General features: G+C 31.7%; 1 protein-coding gene across 3 annotated transcripts in view; it reads right to left on the reverse strand.

Annotated features, from left to right (window-relative positions):
- Positions 1–17491, reverse strand: part of LOC101898609 (stAR-related lipid transfer protein 13) — a 277625-nt gene that overhangs the window by 12064 nt on the left and 248070 nt on the right. The gene's annotated exons all lie outside the window — the stretch shown is intronic.

Here is a 17491-nt window from a genome sequence, read left to right on the forward strand (position 1 = left end):
ATTTTCTGTCACAGACTGTAGTACCCATTACGAATTTCAAATACAAAATTTGTTTAATAATTCCGATGAATAATGTCGCTAAAATCATCAAAATACCGAATATCGGGAGGTACCGTTATGTGTGGGCTATAAGAAAACGTGGACCTGCACAGACAATTTTCTGCCATAGGCTGTATCATCCATTACGATCTTCAAATACGGCATCTCAAACTATTTCGATGAGTATTGTACCTAAAATCGTCAAAATACGGAATATAGGGAGGTACTGATATATGGGGCCTATACGAAGACCTCGACCTGCATAGACAATTTTCTGTCACAGACTGTAGTTCCCATTACGAACTCTAAATACGTAATTTGAAACAATTCGGTGAATAATGACGCTAAAACCATCAAAATACCGAATATTGGGTGGTACCGTTATATTGAGGCTATACGACGACGTACACCTGCATAGACAATTTTCTGTCACTAGCTGTTGTACCCATTACGAATTTCAAATACAAAATTTGTTTAATAATTCCGGTGAATAATGTCGCTGAAATCATGAAAATTCCGAATATCGGGAGGTACCGTTATGTGGGGACTATAAGAAAACGTGGACCGACATGGCCCATTTAGGAACTTAACCTGCTTACTGGTAAGCTATGTATGTACGCAAAATTTTAGCCTTCTATCTCAATTTGTTCAAAAGGTAGCGTGACAGATGGATAAACGGACAGACAGACGGACATCGCTAGATCGTCTTAGAATTTTACGCTGATCCAGAGTATATATACTTAGCAGGGTCTATTATAGATATTTCAAGGAGTTACAAACGGAATGACAAATTTAATAGAATAGAATAGAATAGAATGGTGGGTGTAAAATAGATATAATATAATAAAATAAAAATAATAGTAAATAAAAAAAATTCCAAAATTTTAAATATTTTTAATTTAAAAAAAATGTCAAAAAAAATTTTAAAATTGTTTAAATATGTATTTGAAACTTAAATACCATAATTAACAAATCATTAAGTGTGGGAAAATAAAAAAATCCACAATAAAAAATCAAAATATTCCAATATACCTTTAAAACATAATTTCCATAAATAGCCAGATTATTTTTTTCAAAATTGAAACATTTGTTCATGTTTCGAAAATCATTAATTTAAGTGTTTCGCTCAATTAAAATCAAAAACGAAACATGAAAAACTACCGTTGATTCGATCTATTTTTAAACGAAACACTTGATTTGTTTCATTTCATTTAACAAAACGTGTTTAATTGGCGTTTTTTTGCTGGCTCTCCCCCTTTTGTTTATGTGAAAAATATGTTTAATTGTTTCAATAAACATTGTGTCCAATGCCACACGCAATTTAAATACGTTTGCCAAAAATCAGAAGAAAAAAAAAAACTGAAAAGACAAGGTGCCTATTGTAATTAAAACAGATTGATATCATAAATAAACAATCAGAGCACAATCTACGTCACACATTTGGTGAAATTGTGGACGTGTTTGGCTGACGTGATTAGATTTGGAAAAAAAGAAATATTTGAATTTAATTTTTAAATAATAAGCAATTAAAAATTCGATGAATAATTTTTATAAAAGTTTAATATACCAAGAAATGACGTATTGAATGATGATCGAAATCTGCCTTAGCAACATTTGGCCAAAGGACCCAGAACTCTTTTGGGGGTTTGATTTAAAAACGGGCCGCCGTGACATTTTCAAATTTGATTATATTTTTTCATGGTATATTTTTCAGAAAAAAAAGTTATTCGTGATGGAATTCAAGCGTGATAGTGTGATTTCTTTACATTTTGCGGGAAAACCACAAGTGGCTATCATTAGAGCACTCCAGCATTTAAATGTAAATAAATCTTTTGTGTCTCGTTCTATCGCTCGTTACCGTGATACTTGTAGCGTAGCCCGACATCAAGGAAGTGGACGGAAGAAATCAGCAACATCAGCAGAAATGGTTCGAAAAGTAAAGAAGTAAAGCAATTCGCGTCGCCGTGGCCGAAAAATGGCTCGTGAGCTGAACATATCGCAATATTCCATTCGACAAATTTTGAAAAATGAGCTCGGTGTACAGGCATTGAAATTTCAAAAAGTGCAAGAACTTAAGAAAGAATGAAAATAGACTCAAAAGATCTAAAGAGTTGCTTCGCTTGGCCGAAAATGGTGAACTGCCGAATTTGGTTTTCTCCGATGAGAAAACATTCATTGTCCAGCAGTAAATGTGAATAAATCTTTTGTGTCTCGTACCATCGCTCGTTACAGTGATACTGGTAACGTAGCCCGACAACAAGGAAGTGGACGGAAGAAAATAGCAACATCAGCAGAAATGATTCGAAAAGTAAAGAGGCGACTTGATCGAAACCCGCGTCGCAGTGCCCGAAAAATGGCTCATGAGCTGAACATATCGCAATATTCCATTCGGCAAATATTGAAAAATGAGCTCGGGGTAAAGCCATGAAATTTCAAAAAGTGCAAGAACTTACACCGCAATGGAAAGAAATTAGACTCGAAAGAGCTAAAGAGTTGCTTCGCTGGGCCGAAAGTGGTGAACTGCCGAAATTGGTTTTCTCCAATGAGAAATCATTCGTTGTCTAACAGCTGGTAAACAAACAAAATGATCGTGTTTACTTGCCAAAGAGGTCAGCTGAAAATGTGAACCTTCGGTTGGCCACCAGAACTCAAGCGCCGACCATGGTGATGGTGTGGGCCGTCATAACAGCCGATGGTCGCTCTCCGCTCGTATTAATCGACCGTGGCATCAAAGGAAATGCCGAATATTTTCTCAAAAAGAATGGTTACAAAATGAGGTTCCCGCTCATTTCCAGCCACCAAAATCTCCGGATATCAATCCGTTGGACTATTGTGTCTGGAGTATTTTGGAAAGCAAACTTGACACTAAAAAATATCAAAGTGTCGATCACCCCAAGCAAGCGCTTCGCAGGGAATGGGCCAAAATAACGCAGAGCAAACTTCGGGCAGCGTGTGACGGTTTTATAGGCCGTTTGAAGGCCATAATTTTTACCAAAGATGACCAATTCGAATAAATCTAAACTTATTCGAAAATTTGATGCTATTTCCGACATTTTTTGCTTTCATTTAATTAAATTAAAAAAAAAAAAAAACGTGTAAAAAATATGGCGTTTTTTATCTCACCCTGTATTGTGAAATTTTGTGTAGAATATTACTTTTTTGGACACCTTCCACCTAAAATGAAATTTTATGCAAATTTCTGGCGTTAAATCGAAAATACTCCGGGGAAAAATTAATAAAAAACGAAATATTTCCGAGGGTTTCTCGGAACATGGATACGAATATTTTTTTTTGGGATATGTAGTGGATATAGAGATTTATTTTCTTTGGTGACTGACATTTGATGTAGGATAATTTTGTCTTTGACGTCATCCTTGTGAAATGTTGATTTGTATGAGATTTTAGCACAAACTCACATAAAGTACGGCTTTAACCCTAAAATGTGTTTCTAATATATTTGGATTCCTGGCGTTTAGGTATGATTTAGACCCTTCACGTCTTCTAGGACCTATAATAGAATTTTACGAAAAAATGTTTTGTAGAATATTTTGGCTTGTTATGATGCCGTTTCAAAGGAGTTTTTGACCATATTTAATAAAGGACCAAAAGGACTCTTTTGTTGACTTGGTTGAGTGTTAAAATTTTCAATCAAAATATTCCTCGTATTTTTATCTGCAATATTGCCGAAGAAACTATAGAATTAAAATTCATGGCTAAAATGCTAAAAACTGTGATGTAAACTTTTATAGGACCCGTGTCAGGACACGTGTCTTCTTTTTTATACCCTCAGACATATATCCAGAGAGGGTGGAAATAACGGTTTTAGAACCTAGGTCTTTGGTCCAAATCCATTTCGGAACATTTGGAGTCGATCTAACGATGTTCGTCCGTCTGTCTGGCTGACTGGCGCGCACGATAACTCTCGAAGGGAGTATCCAATTTAGTCCAAACTGGGTACATCGTAGTATTTTTGTCAAACCTAGACTGAGTTCGGAGATGGGCAATATCGGTCCACTCCCTCTGGTATTTTTGTCAAACTTAGATCGAGTTCGGAGATGGGCAATACCGGCCCACTTCTTCTGGTATCTCCCACACAAAAGATCGAAATTTTCAAAAAATATATTTTCTGCACAGAGAGAGAAAAGATAATCCGATTTTGCTCCCATATTGCAAATCCTAATATTTGTGTCAGACAATAGCGGTCCACTCCATCAAGTACCTCCCACACAAACGGAAAAAATTTGGAATAATTATAACCCTTATGAAATGATATACCCCGTATTTTTATCTGAAATGTTGCTAAAGGTACTATATACCTAAAATGTACGGATTCCAAGTAATGTTAATTCTAAAATTTCTAAAAATATAGAAGAGGGCGAAAGATTCCTCCCTCTATTTATGTAACTTTGCGATATAAACTTTCAAAGCGCCCATACACGAGTCTTCTTTTTTAGCTCTACTTTCATGAATTTCCCACTTAATTAAATTTTGTGTTGTCCAGTGTAATTAGGATTTTTCTATAGGAAAAAATAGATTCTAGAAATTAAAAAATCCATTAAAAAATCGATCCTCAGTGAATTTTCGTTAGAAAAAAATAACTTACCTAAATTGGAATCCCTATTTCTCAATACTAATAAAAATCGCAAAATACCAAATCTGTCACTACACATTTAAATGAAATTGCCATTCGTCCTTTACCATCCTGGTAGGTACAATATTTTTTTCTCTTTTATCTCATTTTCATGAAATTGATATGCCGATCATCATCATCTCATCACCTCGCCTGTTTTATTTTGGAACACGAACTTTGCTGTTAAAATGCAAATTAAATAAAGAATGACACGAATCTCTTGTATTGGGTAATATCGAATAATAAAAAAAGAATGGTGGAGATTAAAGATCGTTTTAACAGCTAAAAAACAGAAAAAAATTGGAAACTAAAGCAGTACCTCTTCCAATTCTAAGAAGATTTTAAGAACACAAATAAGGTGTGGATTTTGTGTGGCATGTGGCCAAGAGTGTGCTTTAAACTTGGGATTCTTTTTTCTTTGCTTGGAGTTGAACGAACTTTTTGCATCAGACCAAATATACATGTAAGGAAGAAAGGGTTCAAAAGGACACCTTATGCGAGAAGAGAACTTTAATTGTTTGATAATCACACACACACACACTCGCTCACTCAAGCATAGCATCTCAACTCTTTGAAAATGTTTTGAAAACGAAAACATTGTTGGTTGCTTGTCATGTGTCTTGTCCGTCTGCTGGTCCAAAGGAGTGTCATTTGACATCACATCGTGGTATTGCTTCCTTGAATGCCCGAAATATCCCAAAATAAAAAAAATGGAAACCAGGAATTATTTGAGGGCGCACGCTTCATTGATGTGGTATGATATAACAATACCAACCTCTGGTCAATGTCTGGGTAGATTTTATGCCTGAAGGATTTGCAGAGTGATTATAAGCATTCACCAGATGCCCGACCACACCATCGTCGCCATCATCAGGGGAATATTAAACATTAGATTTTGGAGAATTCCTCTTAAAGTTAAACAACCAACGACCCAAGAATCCCATAAAATATGGTTTAAATAATTTGTGCGCATGCGTGCCAAAAGATAAAAGTTCTTTGACTCGCTCGCTCGCTCGCTACTTGAGGTTGTGTGATTTTGTAGGGTCTTTTTCGCATTCACGTTCCTTTTTTTCTTGGCTGTATTATTTCGGGCAGACGACATGAATTATGTTTTTCTTTTTTTGTGAAATAAAAATACTAAAAGTGAATCTGTAGAGTGAGTCTGTAGCTGATCCTCAGCTTTAAAAATTGGAAGAAAAAAATTCTTTCAGGTTTTTCGCTGTTGTTGTTGTTTTTCGATTGTGCGTTTGCGGTTGGTGGCCTTTTAAAGAAATTAAAAGTTCGCTGCATGTTCGATGCACTAAATAAATGTAATTTTATTATATCTTTTGCAAAAAAAAAAAAAAAAACCTTCATTGGTCATAAATAAAAATTTTGTATTCAATGAGGAGTTGGGTCTTGAATCCTTTTTGCCACGTTTGAGGTTGCGTTCATATCTTAGACCTTAATAATAAATATTAACTTTTTTTGAATTCTGCATAAAATTGGCAATCAGTTGGCAGAGGGGTATTTAAAGTTCATGACCAGGTTGGTGACAAAAATAAATTAATTTTTTTTATTGTTTTAAGCCTTAATAAAATAGTCGTTAAAAACCGAGTTTTATAATGAGCTAAGTTGTAAATATATGAACATTAAAACATTCTAGGTATTATCAACAAAATACCTTATTTTCGCATCTTCGAGAGATTAAAGGATAACATTAGAAAAAAAAATGTAACTAACATCTTGCAATAATACCCTCAGATATATGGCTATAGAGGGGTATACAGGGTGAGATGAAAAAAATGCAACCAACTTCAGACTGCTGTCAATTTTAAGCCATTCGATCGACAGCTGTTAAAATTATTCCAGCAATAGCTCATTATATTGTTTACAAGCGTTCAAAAGCATTTTGGTGAGAATTTTCCAGAAAAAAAAAAATTGTTCGTGATGGAATTCAAGCCTGTGATTCCTTTATATTTGATTGGGAAACCACAAGTGGCTATCGTCAGAGCACTCCAGCATTTAAATGTGAATAAATATTTTGAGTCTCGTACCATCGCTCGTTACCATGATACTGGTAGCGAAACCCGACGTCAAGAAAGTGGACGGAAAAAAAAAAAAAACAACATCAGCAGAAATGGTTCGAAAAGTAAAGTAGCGACTTGATCGAAACCCGTGTCGAAAAATTGCTCGTGAGCTAAACACATCGCAATATTGCGAAAGAAAGAAAATAGACTCAAAAGAGCAAAAGAGTAGCTTTGCTTGGCCGAAAGTGGTGAACTGCCGAATTTTGCTTTCTCCGATGAGAAAACATTCGTTGTCCAGCAGTTTGTAAACAAACAAAATGATCGTGTTTACTTGCCAAAGAGGTCAGCTGAAAATGTGCACTTTCGGTTGGCCACCAGAACTCAAGCGCCAGCCATGGTGATTATGTGGGCCACCATAATAGCCGATGGTCGCTTTCCGCTCGTATTAATCGACCGTGGCATCAGAATAAATGCCAAATATTATCGCGAAAATATTCTTGAGGGTGTATTAAAGCCTTGGGCACGTAAACATTTTGGCCGCAGACCGTGGGCATTCTAAGAGGAATCAGCACTATCGCACTCCAGCGGACAATGCCCACCAAAATCTCCAGATACCAATCCGTGGACTATTGTGTCCGGAGTACTTTGAAAAGCAAGGTTGACACTTAAAAATGCCAAAGTGTCGATCACCTCAAGCAAGCGCTTCGCCGGGAATGGGCTAAAATACCGCAGAACATTAGGACAGCGTGTGACGGTTTCATCGGCCGTATTAAGGCCATAATTTGAGCCAAAGGTGACCAATTCGAACAAATTCAAACTTATTCTTAAATTTGATGCTATTTCAATAAAATTTAAAAAAAAAAAAGAAAATGTAAATGTGGCGTTTGACTTTGTTATAGTTTTTTTTATCTCTCCATACGAAATGGACAATATTGGCCCGTTCCTTCCGAACTCGCTCCATAGAGGTCCAACAATTTGAATATTCATAACAGAAGTCAAAATATATTTAAATAATCGAATATTGGCTGTCGGCAAAACCGACCGGCAAACTTGTTTTCAATCAAATTTGTATCAGTGTTGCAACATTTTTTAAAGTTTTTGCCTTTTTGTAAAGGTGGGTTATATGGAAGAAAGAAAATCTATCCAGATAACTCGAATAGTAATATTTAAGCAGATTTGGTTGAAAATGAAGACCGGAGATCTCGAAATATTAAAAATCAGGATATTACATTATGAGGATTGCCATATTCCTAAACCAAACATTTTAGAAAAAATTATGAAAATATTTCTATCCGTCCAAAAGCTATCTGAATCAACAACTCTTAAAATGCAAGATTTAAAATAAATTATTTAAATTCTGCAAAAAATCAACTCGAAAAATTGATATTCAAATTTTGCCTATAACTAAATTTTTTACAATTTTAGACGGACTTTTTCTTCTAATTTTTCAAACAATATTTCCACTTATTTATATAAAAAAAATCATTAAAATTGGGTTCTAAAAAAATTAAAACACTCATTAAAAGTAATAAAAATCAATTTTAATGTTCATATGCTTTTAGAGATACTTTTATTTACCTAAAATTTCAAATTAAGAATTTTTAAAAATTAAACGGAAATTGCTATTTACTGCTCTTCCATAGTCGTCCACAGCCTTAACAAAACTTTTCACTTAATTTAAGAAGAAATACCACGGCAAGTCATGGCTGCAAGGTAAAATGCCACACCAAAACTGGCGAAGCATCACTTCATTTTTTGTTGTCTTTTATTTTTTTTTTGTTGGCGATTGGTAATATTTTCAACTTGGTCATAATGTGGTATGAAAGCTCTTACATTATTGTTGCACTCAAAACTTTTGCAACAATGCACTTGTGCCTGACCTTGAATTGGGTGTATGAGAATATATGTACATATGTGAGCCCATGTGTATGTTTGTTTGTAGGTCTGTCCATAGATGGTATATTAAAAAGCATAAATTTTCTTTGATTGTGAGACATGCAAACCACCGCCATCAGCACCAGAAAAAATATGCAACTTTGAGAAGCAATAATAAAAAATGCGGTGGCAAGGAGTCAGCGGCCGATTGCCTAACCCTTGGCTGGCTTGAATGGCGTTTTTTAATTTTTCTTTCGATATTTTGCTGCTCTGTATTTGGTCATACAAATATATCATTTTTAGCATTTTGTTTTCAAGAGCATTTCTTTTGAATTCTGAATAACAAAAAAAAAATATTGTTAATTTACTTGCATGAACAACAATGGAAGATCTTTTTTTTCTCAAAATTTTAAAGGGTTATGGGAGTCTTCTTGAAAATTTCAGTATAAATTTCAAAAGATTAATGTCCATTTTAATGAGATTCTTGTAAGAATGCCAGCTTTATATGTTATCCTTCTTTGGCCTTTTCCTCTTCCCTATGTCTCTGTAATCCTTGGAGTATTTAATTTAAAAAGACTACACATAGCCTAAGGCGTTTATGTGCTAACCATGAATCATTAAGGGTTTCTTTTGTTGTTCTTGTTGAGTTGGTGTTCTTGGACTGTTGAAAAAAGGAGTTACAATGAAAACAGATCATGTGCTAATTTGTTAAAACTAGATGAGAAGACCCTGGGCTAGGATATTTCCAAGGAAAGGTGGAGGTAGAGGTAATAAATCTCTGGGCAAAATACTATTGGATCATAAAGTAAAAAGATTTAGAAAATAAAAAATTGGTAACAAAAAAAAAATAATAAAATGAACCTTATAATACAAAAAAAAAAAATAAATAAATAAATAAAATAAAAAAATAAATAAATATAAATATACATATAAATATAAATATAAATATAAATATAAATATAAATAAATATAATATAATATAAATATAAATATAAATATAAATATAAATATAATATAAATATAAATATAAATATAATATAAATATAAATATAAATATAAATATAAATATAAATATAAATATAAATATAAATATAAATATAAATATAAATATAAATATAAATATAAATATAAATATAAATATAAATATAAATATAAATATAAATATAAATATAAATATAAATATAAATATAATATAAATAAATAATATAAATATAAATATAAATATAAATATAAATATAAATATAAATATAATATAAATATAAATATAAATATAAATATAATATAAATATAAATATAAATATAAATATAAATATAATATAAATATAAATATAAATATAAATATAATATAAATATAAATATAATATAAATATAAATATAAATATAAATATAAATATAAATCTAAATATAATTATAATAAATCTAAATATAAATATAATATAATATAAATATATATAAATATATAAATATAAATATAAATATAAGTATAAATATAATATACTATAATTAAATATAAATATAAATTAAATATAAATATAAATATAATATAAATATAAATATAAATATAAATATAAATATAAATATAAATATAACATATTATAATATAATATAATTAAAATAATATAAATATAAATATTAAATATAAATATAAATATAATATAAATATATATAAATAAATATAAATATAAATATATAAATATAAATATAAATATAAATATAAATATAAATATAAATATAAATAAAATCTAATAAATATAATATAATATAATATCAAATATTTATAAGGAATTAAAATTATTTTTTAAATATATAGGGAGTTTTTGGAGATATCTTTAAAAATAAGAGAGGGTTATTCTATTACGAAACTTTTTGGTTCCCAATTTTTTGATTATTTTTTAATTAAATTAAAATTAATATACAATTAATATATAAATTAAATTTAATGTAGTTTTAGTGGAGGCATTAAGGAAAATAAATAAAAATCGGATTTAGGACCGTAACGAAAATTATAAGTTTTGATATTTTTGATTAATCTTTTATTTAATTTTTTTATTTTTTTCAAATATTTTAATTAAATCAAAAATTATTTTTTTTTTTTTTGGTTCATAAAATTATATTAAACATTTCTAAACAGCTTTGAAATGGTGTTATTCTTTTGCATTCACTTTGCTATTCATTACCATAATTTTTGTTTACCTATTTTTAATAAGGTGTGATTTTTAAAATCAACTGAAAACTATTACTTTTTTTAGTTTATTTATTTTTTTAATTTTTTTATTCCTGTTTATTTTGAGTTCTATTATGATCTTGTTGTACAGGAGAAACATAAAATAAAATAAATAAATATTTCTTTAAAAAGCTCCTAGACCATTTGAAAATGAGGGCAATAAATCTTTGGGAGAATGGTTATTAAATAGCCCAGTAAACAAAATGGTTTTGCGCTGGAAATCAAGCGAGGAACCTCATTTTATAACCATTCTTGGGTGGGGCGTGCTGAGTGCGATGGTGCTGAATCCTGTTGGAATGCCCAAGGTCTGCGGCCAAAATGTTTGAGTATCCAAGGCTTTAATACATAAATTCTGATGCCACGGTCGATTAATACGAGCGGAGAGCGACCATCGGTTATTTTGGCGGCCCACACCATCACCATGGCCGCCACCTGAGTTCTGGTGGCCAACCGAAGGTGCACATTTTCTGCTGACCACTTTGGAAAGTAAACACGATAATTTTGTTTGTTTACAAACTGCTGGACAACGCATGTTTTCTTATCGGAGAAAACCAAATTCGGCAGTTCACCACTTTCGGCAAAGCGAAACAATTCTTTAGCTCTTCTTTCTGTTGCGGTATTTCAATGGCTTTACCCGGAGCTCATTTTTCAATATTTGCCGAATGGAATATTGCGATATGTTCAGCTCACGAGGCATTGTTCGACCACTGCGACGAGGGTTCCGACCAAGTAGCTTCTTTACTTTGCTATCACGAATATTTTTTTCTGGAAAACTCTCACCAAAATGCTTTTGTACGCTTGTAAACAATATAATGAGCTGCACTGGAATAATTTAACAGCTGTCGGACGAGTGGCTTAGAAATGACAGCAGTCTGAAGTTGGTTGAAGTTTTTTCATCTCACTCTGTATTATTATTATTATTATTATTATTATTATTATTATTATTATTATTATTATTATTATTATTATTATTATTATTATTATTATTATTATTATTATTATTATTATTATTATTATTATTATTATTATTATTATTATTATTATTATTATTATTATTATTATTATTATTATTAGTACTTTATTATTATTATTATTATTATTATTATTATTATTATTATTATTATTATTATTATTATTAGTATTTATTATTATTATTATTATTATTATTATTATTATTATTATTATTATTATTATTAGTATTTTATTATTATTATTAGTATTATTATTATTATCATTATTATTATTATTATAATTATTATTATTATTATTATTATTATTATTATTATTATTATTATTATTATTATTATGATTATTATTATTATTGTTATTATTATTATTATTATTATTATTATTATTATTATTATTATTATTATTATTATTAGTATTATTATTATTATTATTATTATTATTATTATTATTATTATTATTATTATTATTATTATTATTATTATTTTATTATTATTATTATTATTATTATTATTATTATTATTATTATTGTTATTATTTTTATTATTATTGTAATTATTTTTACCATATTTATTGTTGTTTTTGTCTTTTGTTATTTTTTAAGTATTTTTTCTTAATTTATCCCATTAAGCTATCTGATTTCCTTCTAGTTTATCTTCATGTTTGTTTTTCTATATAATATTTTATTTTATTTTTAAAAATCCCATTATTTTGAGAAAAAACCCAAAAATTACCTCTGAAAAAAAAAATAAAACAGAAGTCGCAACTCTTTACGTCATATGATTAATGACAGCACTTAGACGAAAAAGAATATCTCCACCATGGCATTTAAAGAAAAAGAAAAATGACCTTTGATTCTGAAGAAAGCTTAACAAATGTTATGTAACATAATCTTTTACTTAAGACAAAACAACGGCTTCTTGACTTTTATCTTTGCAAGACTAATGACAAAACATAAGGGAAACAAAATCGCCGACCAAAAAATCGCAGTTTCCTTTGTTTCTACATCTCTTTTTTTCGGTAGACAATGAAATATTTCAGCTAATTATAATGCTGGTTAAAACATTAACAAGATGTATGAGGGAAAATATTTTGAATATCGCAGGGAATTCACCAGGGGATGTGCGATAAGAGTTTTTGGATTTTTTCAAAAGGCTAAAGGTCTCTACAGGCTTAAGAAGGCAAAGGTTTTTTTGATGAGGCACAAAAATTAAAAAAACACCTTTTTTAATATTAAATTGTATTCATTAAAAAAGTGTGGGAAATATTAACAAGTAAAAGCAGCTAAGTTCGGCCGGGCCGAACTTTAAATACCCTCCCCCAATTTGGAAGGAACTTGAAATATTTCAAAAAACTTCCGTAAACTACCACTTAAATGAAAACTCTTATATGGAGACTATACGAAGATGTGGACCTGCTTACGATTTTTTTTTATAGACTGTAGTATCCATTATGAACTTTAAATACGAAATTTGTTACAATTCCGGTGAATAATATCGCACAAATCATGAGAATACCGAGTATCGGAAGGTACCGTAATATGGGGCCTATACGAAGACGTTGATCTGCATACACACATTTTTGTCATAGGCTGTAGTACCCATTACGAACTTCTAATACGGAATTTAAAAAAATTGAAAAATTCCGGTAAATAATGTCGATAAAGTCATGAAAATACCGAAGCTAGGAAGGTACAGTAGTATAAGGTCTACGCGAAGACGAATCTTTTTTCCATAGGTTGTGGTCGCCATTAGGATCTCCCAATACGAAATTTGAAACGATTTTGGTGAATAATGTTCCTGAAATCATCAAAATACCGAATATCGGGAGCTACTGTTATATGGGAGCTATACGAAGACGTGGACCTGCATACAAAAATGTTTGTCATAGTCTGTAGGTCCCATTACGAACTTCAAATACGAAATTTGAAATAATTCCGGAAATAATGTCGCTGAAATCATGAAAATACTGAATATTGGGAGGTAACGTTATATGGGGACTATACGAAAACGTGGACCGACATGACCCATTTACGAACTTATCCTGCCTATGCTATGCAGGTATGCAAAATTTTAGCCTTCTATCTCAATTCGTTCGAAAGATAGCGTAATTACAACAGACAGACGGACATCGCTAGATCGTCTTAGAATTTTTCGCTGATCCAGAATATATATACTTTGTAGGGTCTATTATAAATGTTTCGAGGAGTTACAAGCGAAATGACAAAGTTAATATACCCTCCATAGAATGGTGGAGGGTATAAAAATGTCAAAAAAAAAAAAAAAAAACGTCTTGAGTGTGAATTAAAAATATAAAATAATTTTGACACCACTCAAGCAACAGTCACTACCAAATAATGGGGTTTGTAACCAATGTTACCAGACGAAAGTACTTGTATGGCATTTTTGTATGAGTATGGCATTGGAATGAGGTCCTTCCTAGTAAGTTAATTTGTAATTGCATGGAATTAGGTTCAATATGATTTAAATAATTTTCTAATTATATTGTAAAATAATTACGCATAAATACAAAATAATAAATACACATCGTCTGCCGCGAAGAAGGTCGGTCATTTACGTAAATAAGAGCGTGACTTTTTCCAAATAAAAATATATATCACGCAAAAATTGAGTAAAAAGCCAAAATCAATAAGCCATATTTGACGTATGCAACAACGGAAAGAAAAAACATCAATTTTTTTTTATTTTCAAATAAATTAGGTAAAGGCTACAAATCAACAAATGAAAATGGCCAAGACCAAGGTGGGAAAATAATTACCACCTAGCAACGGAAAGTCAAAATAATTTACAACAGGAATAAATAACAACAACAGGAAACGAAATGAAAGTGAATTTTAAATATTTTTGGAATATGACTAAAAGAACAAAAATAAAACGTCTTTTTTTGCAACCCAACAAATTAAGCAATAATTATAGCCTGTCGAAGGAAAACTGCCCAATAAAATAAGTCAAAACAAAATGGAATAAAATTTGGTCAAAACATAAAGTCAATACATTTTTATGGCATTTAATTTGGGTGGGGAATATAAACGGACACACAAAATGCCGGCAATTTTTTGTGGATTTGTATGATGTGTACCTGCAGCAAAAACGCTTCTCAACCTTAACAGAACCATTTAACCTTAACACTGTTGCAAATGATTTAGAGCTGCCTAAAAGTGAAAGTACAGCAGCTGTCGCTTCGAAAATTTGGCATATCCACCGCAACTGCATCAGACATTGCAACACAAGTCATAAGCTGGCCTTTTATGACACTGTCTGATGATTCTCTGGTGGTCGATCACAGCCCCCACATGAAACAAGCAGAAACTACAATTTGTCCCTTTAACCGTTTACCCTTTTTGTCTTGCCAAAAAAAACTGACTGGCAAGTTAATAACAAGCAATCACTTTGACATTCAGCTGTTTCAATAAAAGTTGACCATCAATTAAAAACACAGAGCGTTTGTATGCGTTTGTGTTTTTATTTCGTCCACCCGAGTCACAGATATCAATTGTGGTTTGCTTGCAACCAAAAAAAAAAAAAATTAAAAAAATAAGTTTGAAGACCACATCACTTCCTTCCCAAAAAAAAAAAAAACAAAAACAAATAGGTAAGTATGACACAACCGAGTTCTGTTGCCGTTCCATTCCCACATCCCAACTGCCTGACCGTGTAAACGTTTTCTCAAGAAAGCCATCAAAAATGATTTTTGTTTTTGTAAAAAGAAGGGGGCTTTGCAATCAAAATGAAATTAACTAAATTTTTTAGCAGTTTATAAATCATTTGATTTCCCCAAGGTGTACTACAACAAGTTCCAATAAATCACCGGTGATCAGTTGTTAATATTTGTTTATGGCTTTTGATTTCTTAAATTTACTGAATTTCAAAAGTATGGAAGGCGAGGTGGAAAAGGTTGTGCATAAAACGGTCTTAGTCTGAATGAATACCAATTTTTTATACCCTCCACCATACTATGGAGGGTATATTAACTTTGTCATTCCATTTGTAACTCCTCGAAATACTCATGTCAGACCCAACAAAGTATATATATTCTTGATCAGATTTAGCGATGTCCGTCTGTCTGTTGTAATCACGCTAACTTTCGAATGAATTGAGATAGATGTCTAAAATTTTGCACACATGTTTATTTTTCCAGTAGGCAGGTTAAGTTCGTAAATGGGCCATGTAGGTCCACGTTTTCATATAGGCCCAATATAACGGTACCTCCCTATATTCGGTATTTTGATGATTTTAGCGACATTATTCACGGGAATTGTTTCAAATTTGGTATTTGAAGTTCAAAATGGATACTACACCCAAAGACAGAAAATTGTCTGTGCAGGTCCACGTCTTCATATAGCCCCCATATAACTGTACCTCCCTACATTCGGTATTTTGATGATTTTAGCGACATTATTCACCGCAATTGTTTCAAAATTGGTATTTGAAGTTCGTTATGGGAACTACAGTCTGTGACAGAAAATTGTCTGTGCGGGTCCAGGTCTTCGTATAGGCCCCATATATCAGTACCTCCCTATATTCGGTATTTTGACGATTTTAGGTACAATACCCACCGAAATTGTTTGAGATGTGGTATTTAAAGTTAGTAATGGATGCTACAGCCTGCGACAGAAAATTGTCTATGCTGGTCCAGGTCTTCGCACAGCTCCAATTTAACGGCACCTCCTTATATACGATATTTTGATGATTTTAGCTACATTATTCACCGTTTATTTCAAGTTTCGAATTTAAATATGGTAATGGCTTATGACAAACAATGCCTATGTATGTCCACGTCGTATAGACCCCAATATAACGGCTATATTCGGTATTTTTAAAATTTTAACAGAATTTTTTAAGGATTTTATTTATTAAAAATTTCCAAATTCGTTGCAAATGGTGGAGGGTATTAAAAGTTCGGCCCGGCCGAACTTACTGCTTTTTAACGTGTTTTTTTTCCAAATTCAAAGGCAGTCCTTTGTAAAATACAAATCATTTTTTAAGTTTTTTTTTTCAGAAAAAAAAATTATTCGTGATGGAATTCAAGCGTGATAGTGTGATCTCTTTATATTTGGCTGAAAAACCACAAGTGGCTATCGTTAGAGCACTCCAGCATTTAAATGTGAATAAATCTTTTGTGTCTCCTACCAGAGACGACGGAAGAAAACAGCAAAATCAGCAGAAATGGTTCGAAAAGTAAAGAAGCGATCGAAACCCGCGTCGCAGTGGCCGAAAACTGGCTTGTGAACTGGGCATATCGCAATATTCCATTCGGCAAATATTGAAAAATGAGCTCGCGGTACAGCCATTAAAATTCCAAAAAGTGCAGAAACTTACACCGCAACAGAAAGAAAATAGACTCAAAAGAGCTAAAGATTGGCCGAATGTGGTGAACTGCCGAATTTGGTTTTCTCAGATGAGAAAACATTCGTTGTCCAGCGGTTTGTAAACAAACAAAATGATTGTGTTTACTTGCCAAAGTGGTCCGCTGAAAATGTGCACCTTCGGTTGGCCACCAGAACTCAAACGCCGGCCATGGTGATGGTGTGGGCCGTATTAATCGACATCAGAATAAATGCCGAACGTTATCGCGAAAATATTCTGAAGGGTGAGACCTTGGACATTCCAACAGGACTCAGCACCATTGCACTCAGAACGCGCCACACAAGAATGGTTATAAAATGAGGTTCCTCGCTTCATTTCCAGTGCACAATGGCCACCAAAATCACCGGATACCAATCCGATG

This window comes from Musca domestica, unplaced genomic scaffold, assembly GCF_030504385.1.
Source record: "Musca domestica strain aabys unplaced genomic scaffold, Musca_domestica.polishedcontigs.V.1.1 143, whole genome shotgun sequence".
NCBI classification, from domain to species: Eukaryota; Metazoa; Arthropoda; class Insecta; order Diptera; family Muscidae; genus Musca; species Musca domestica.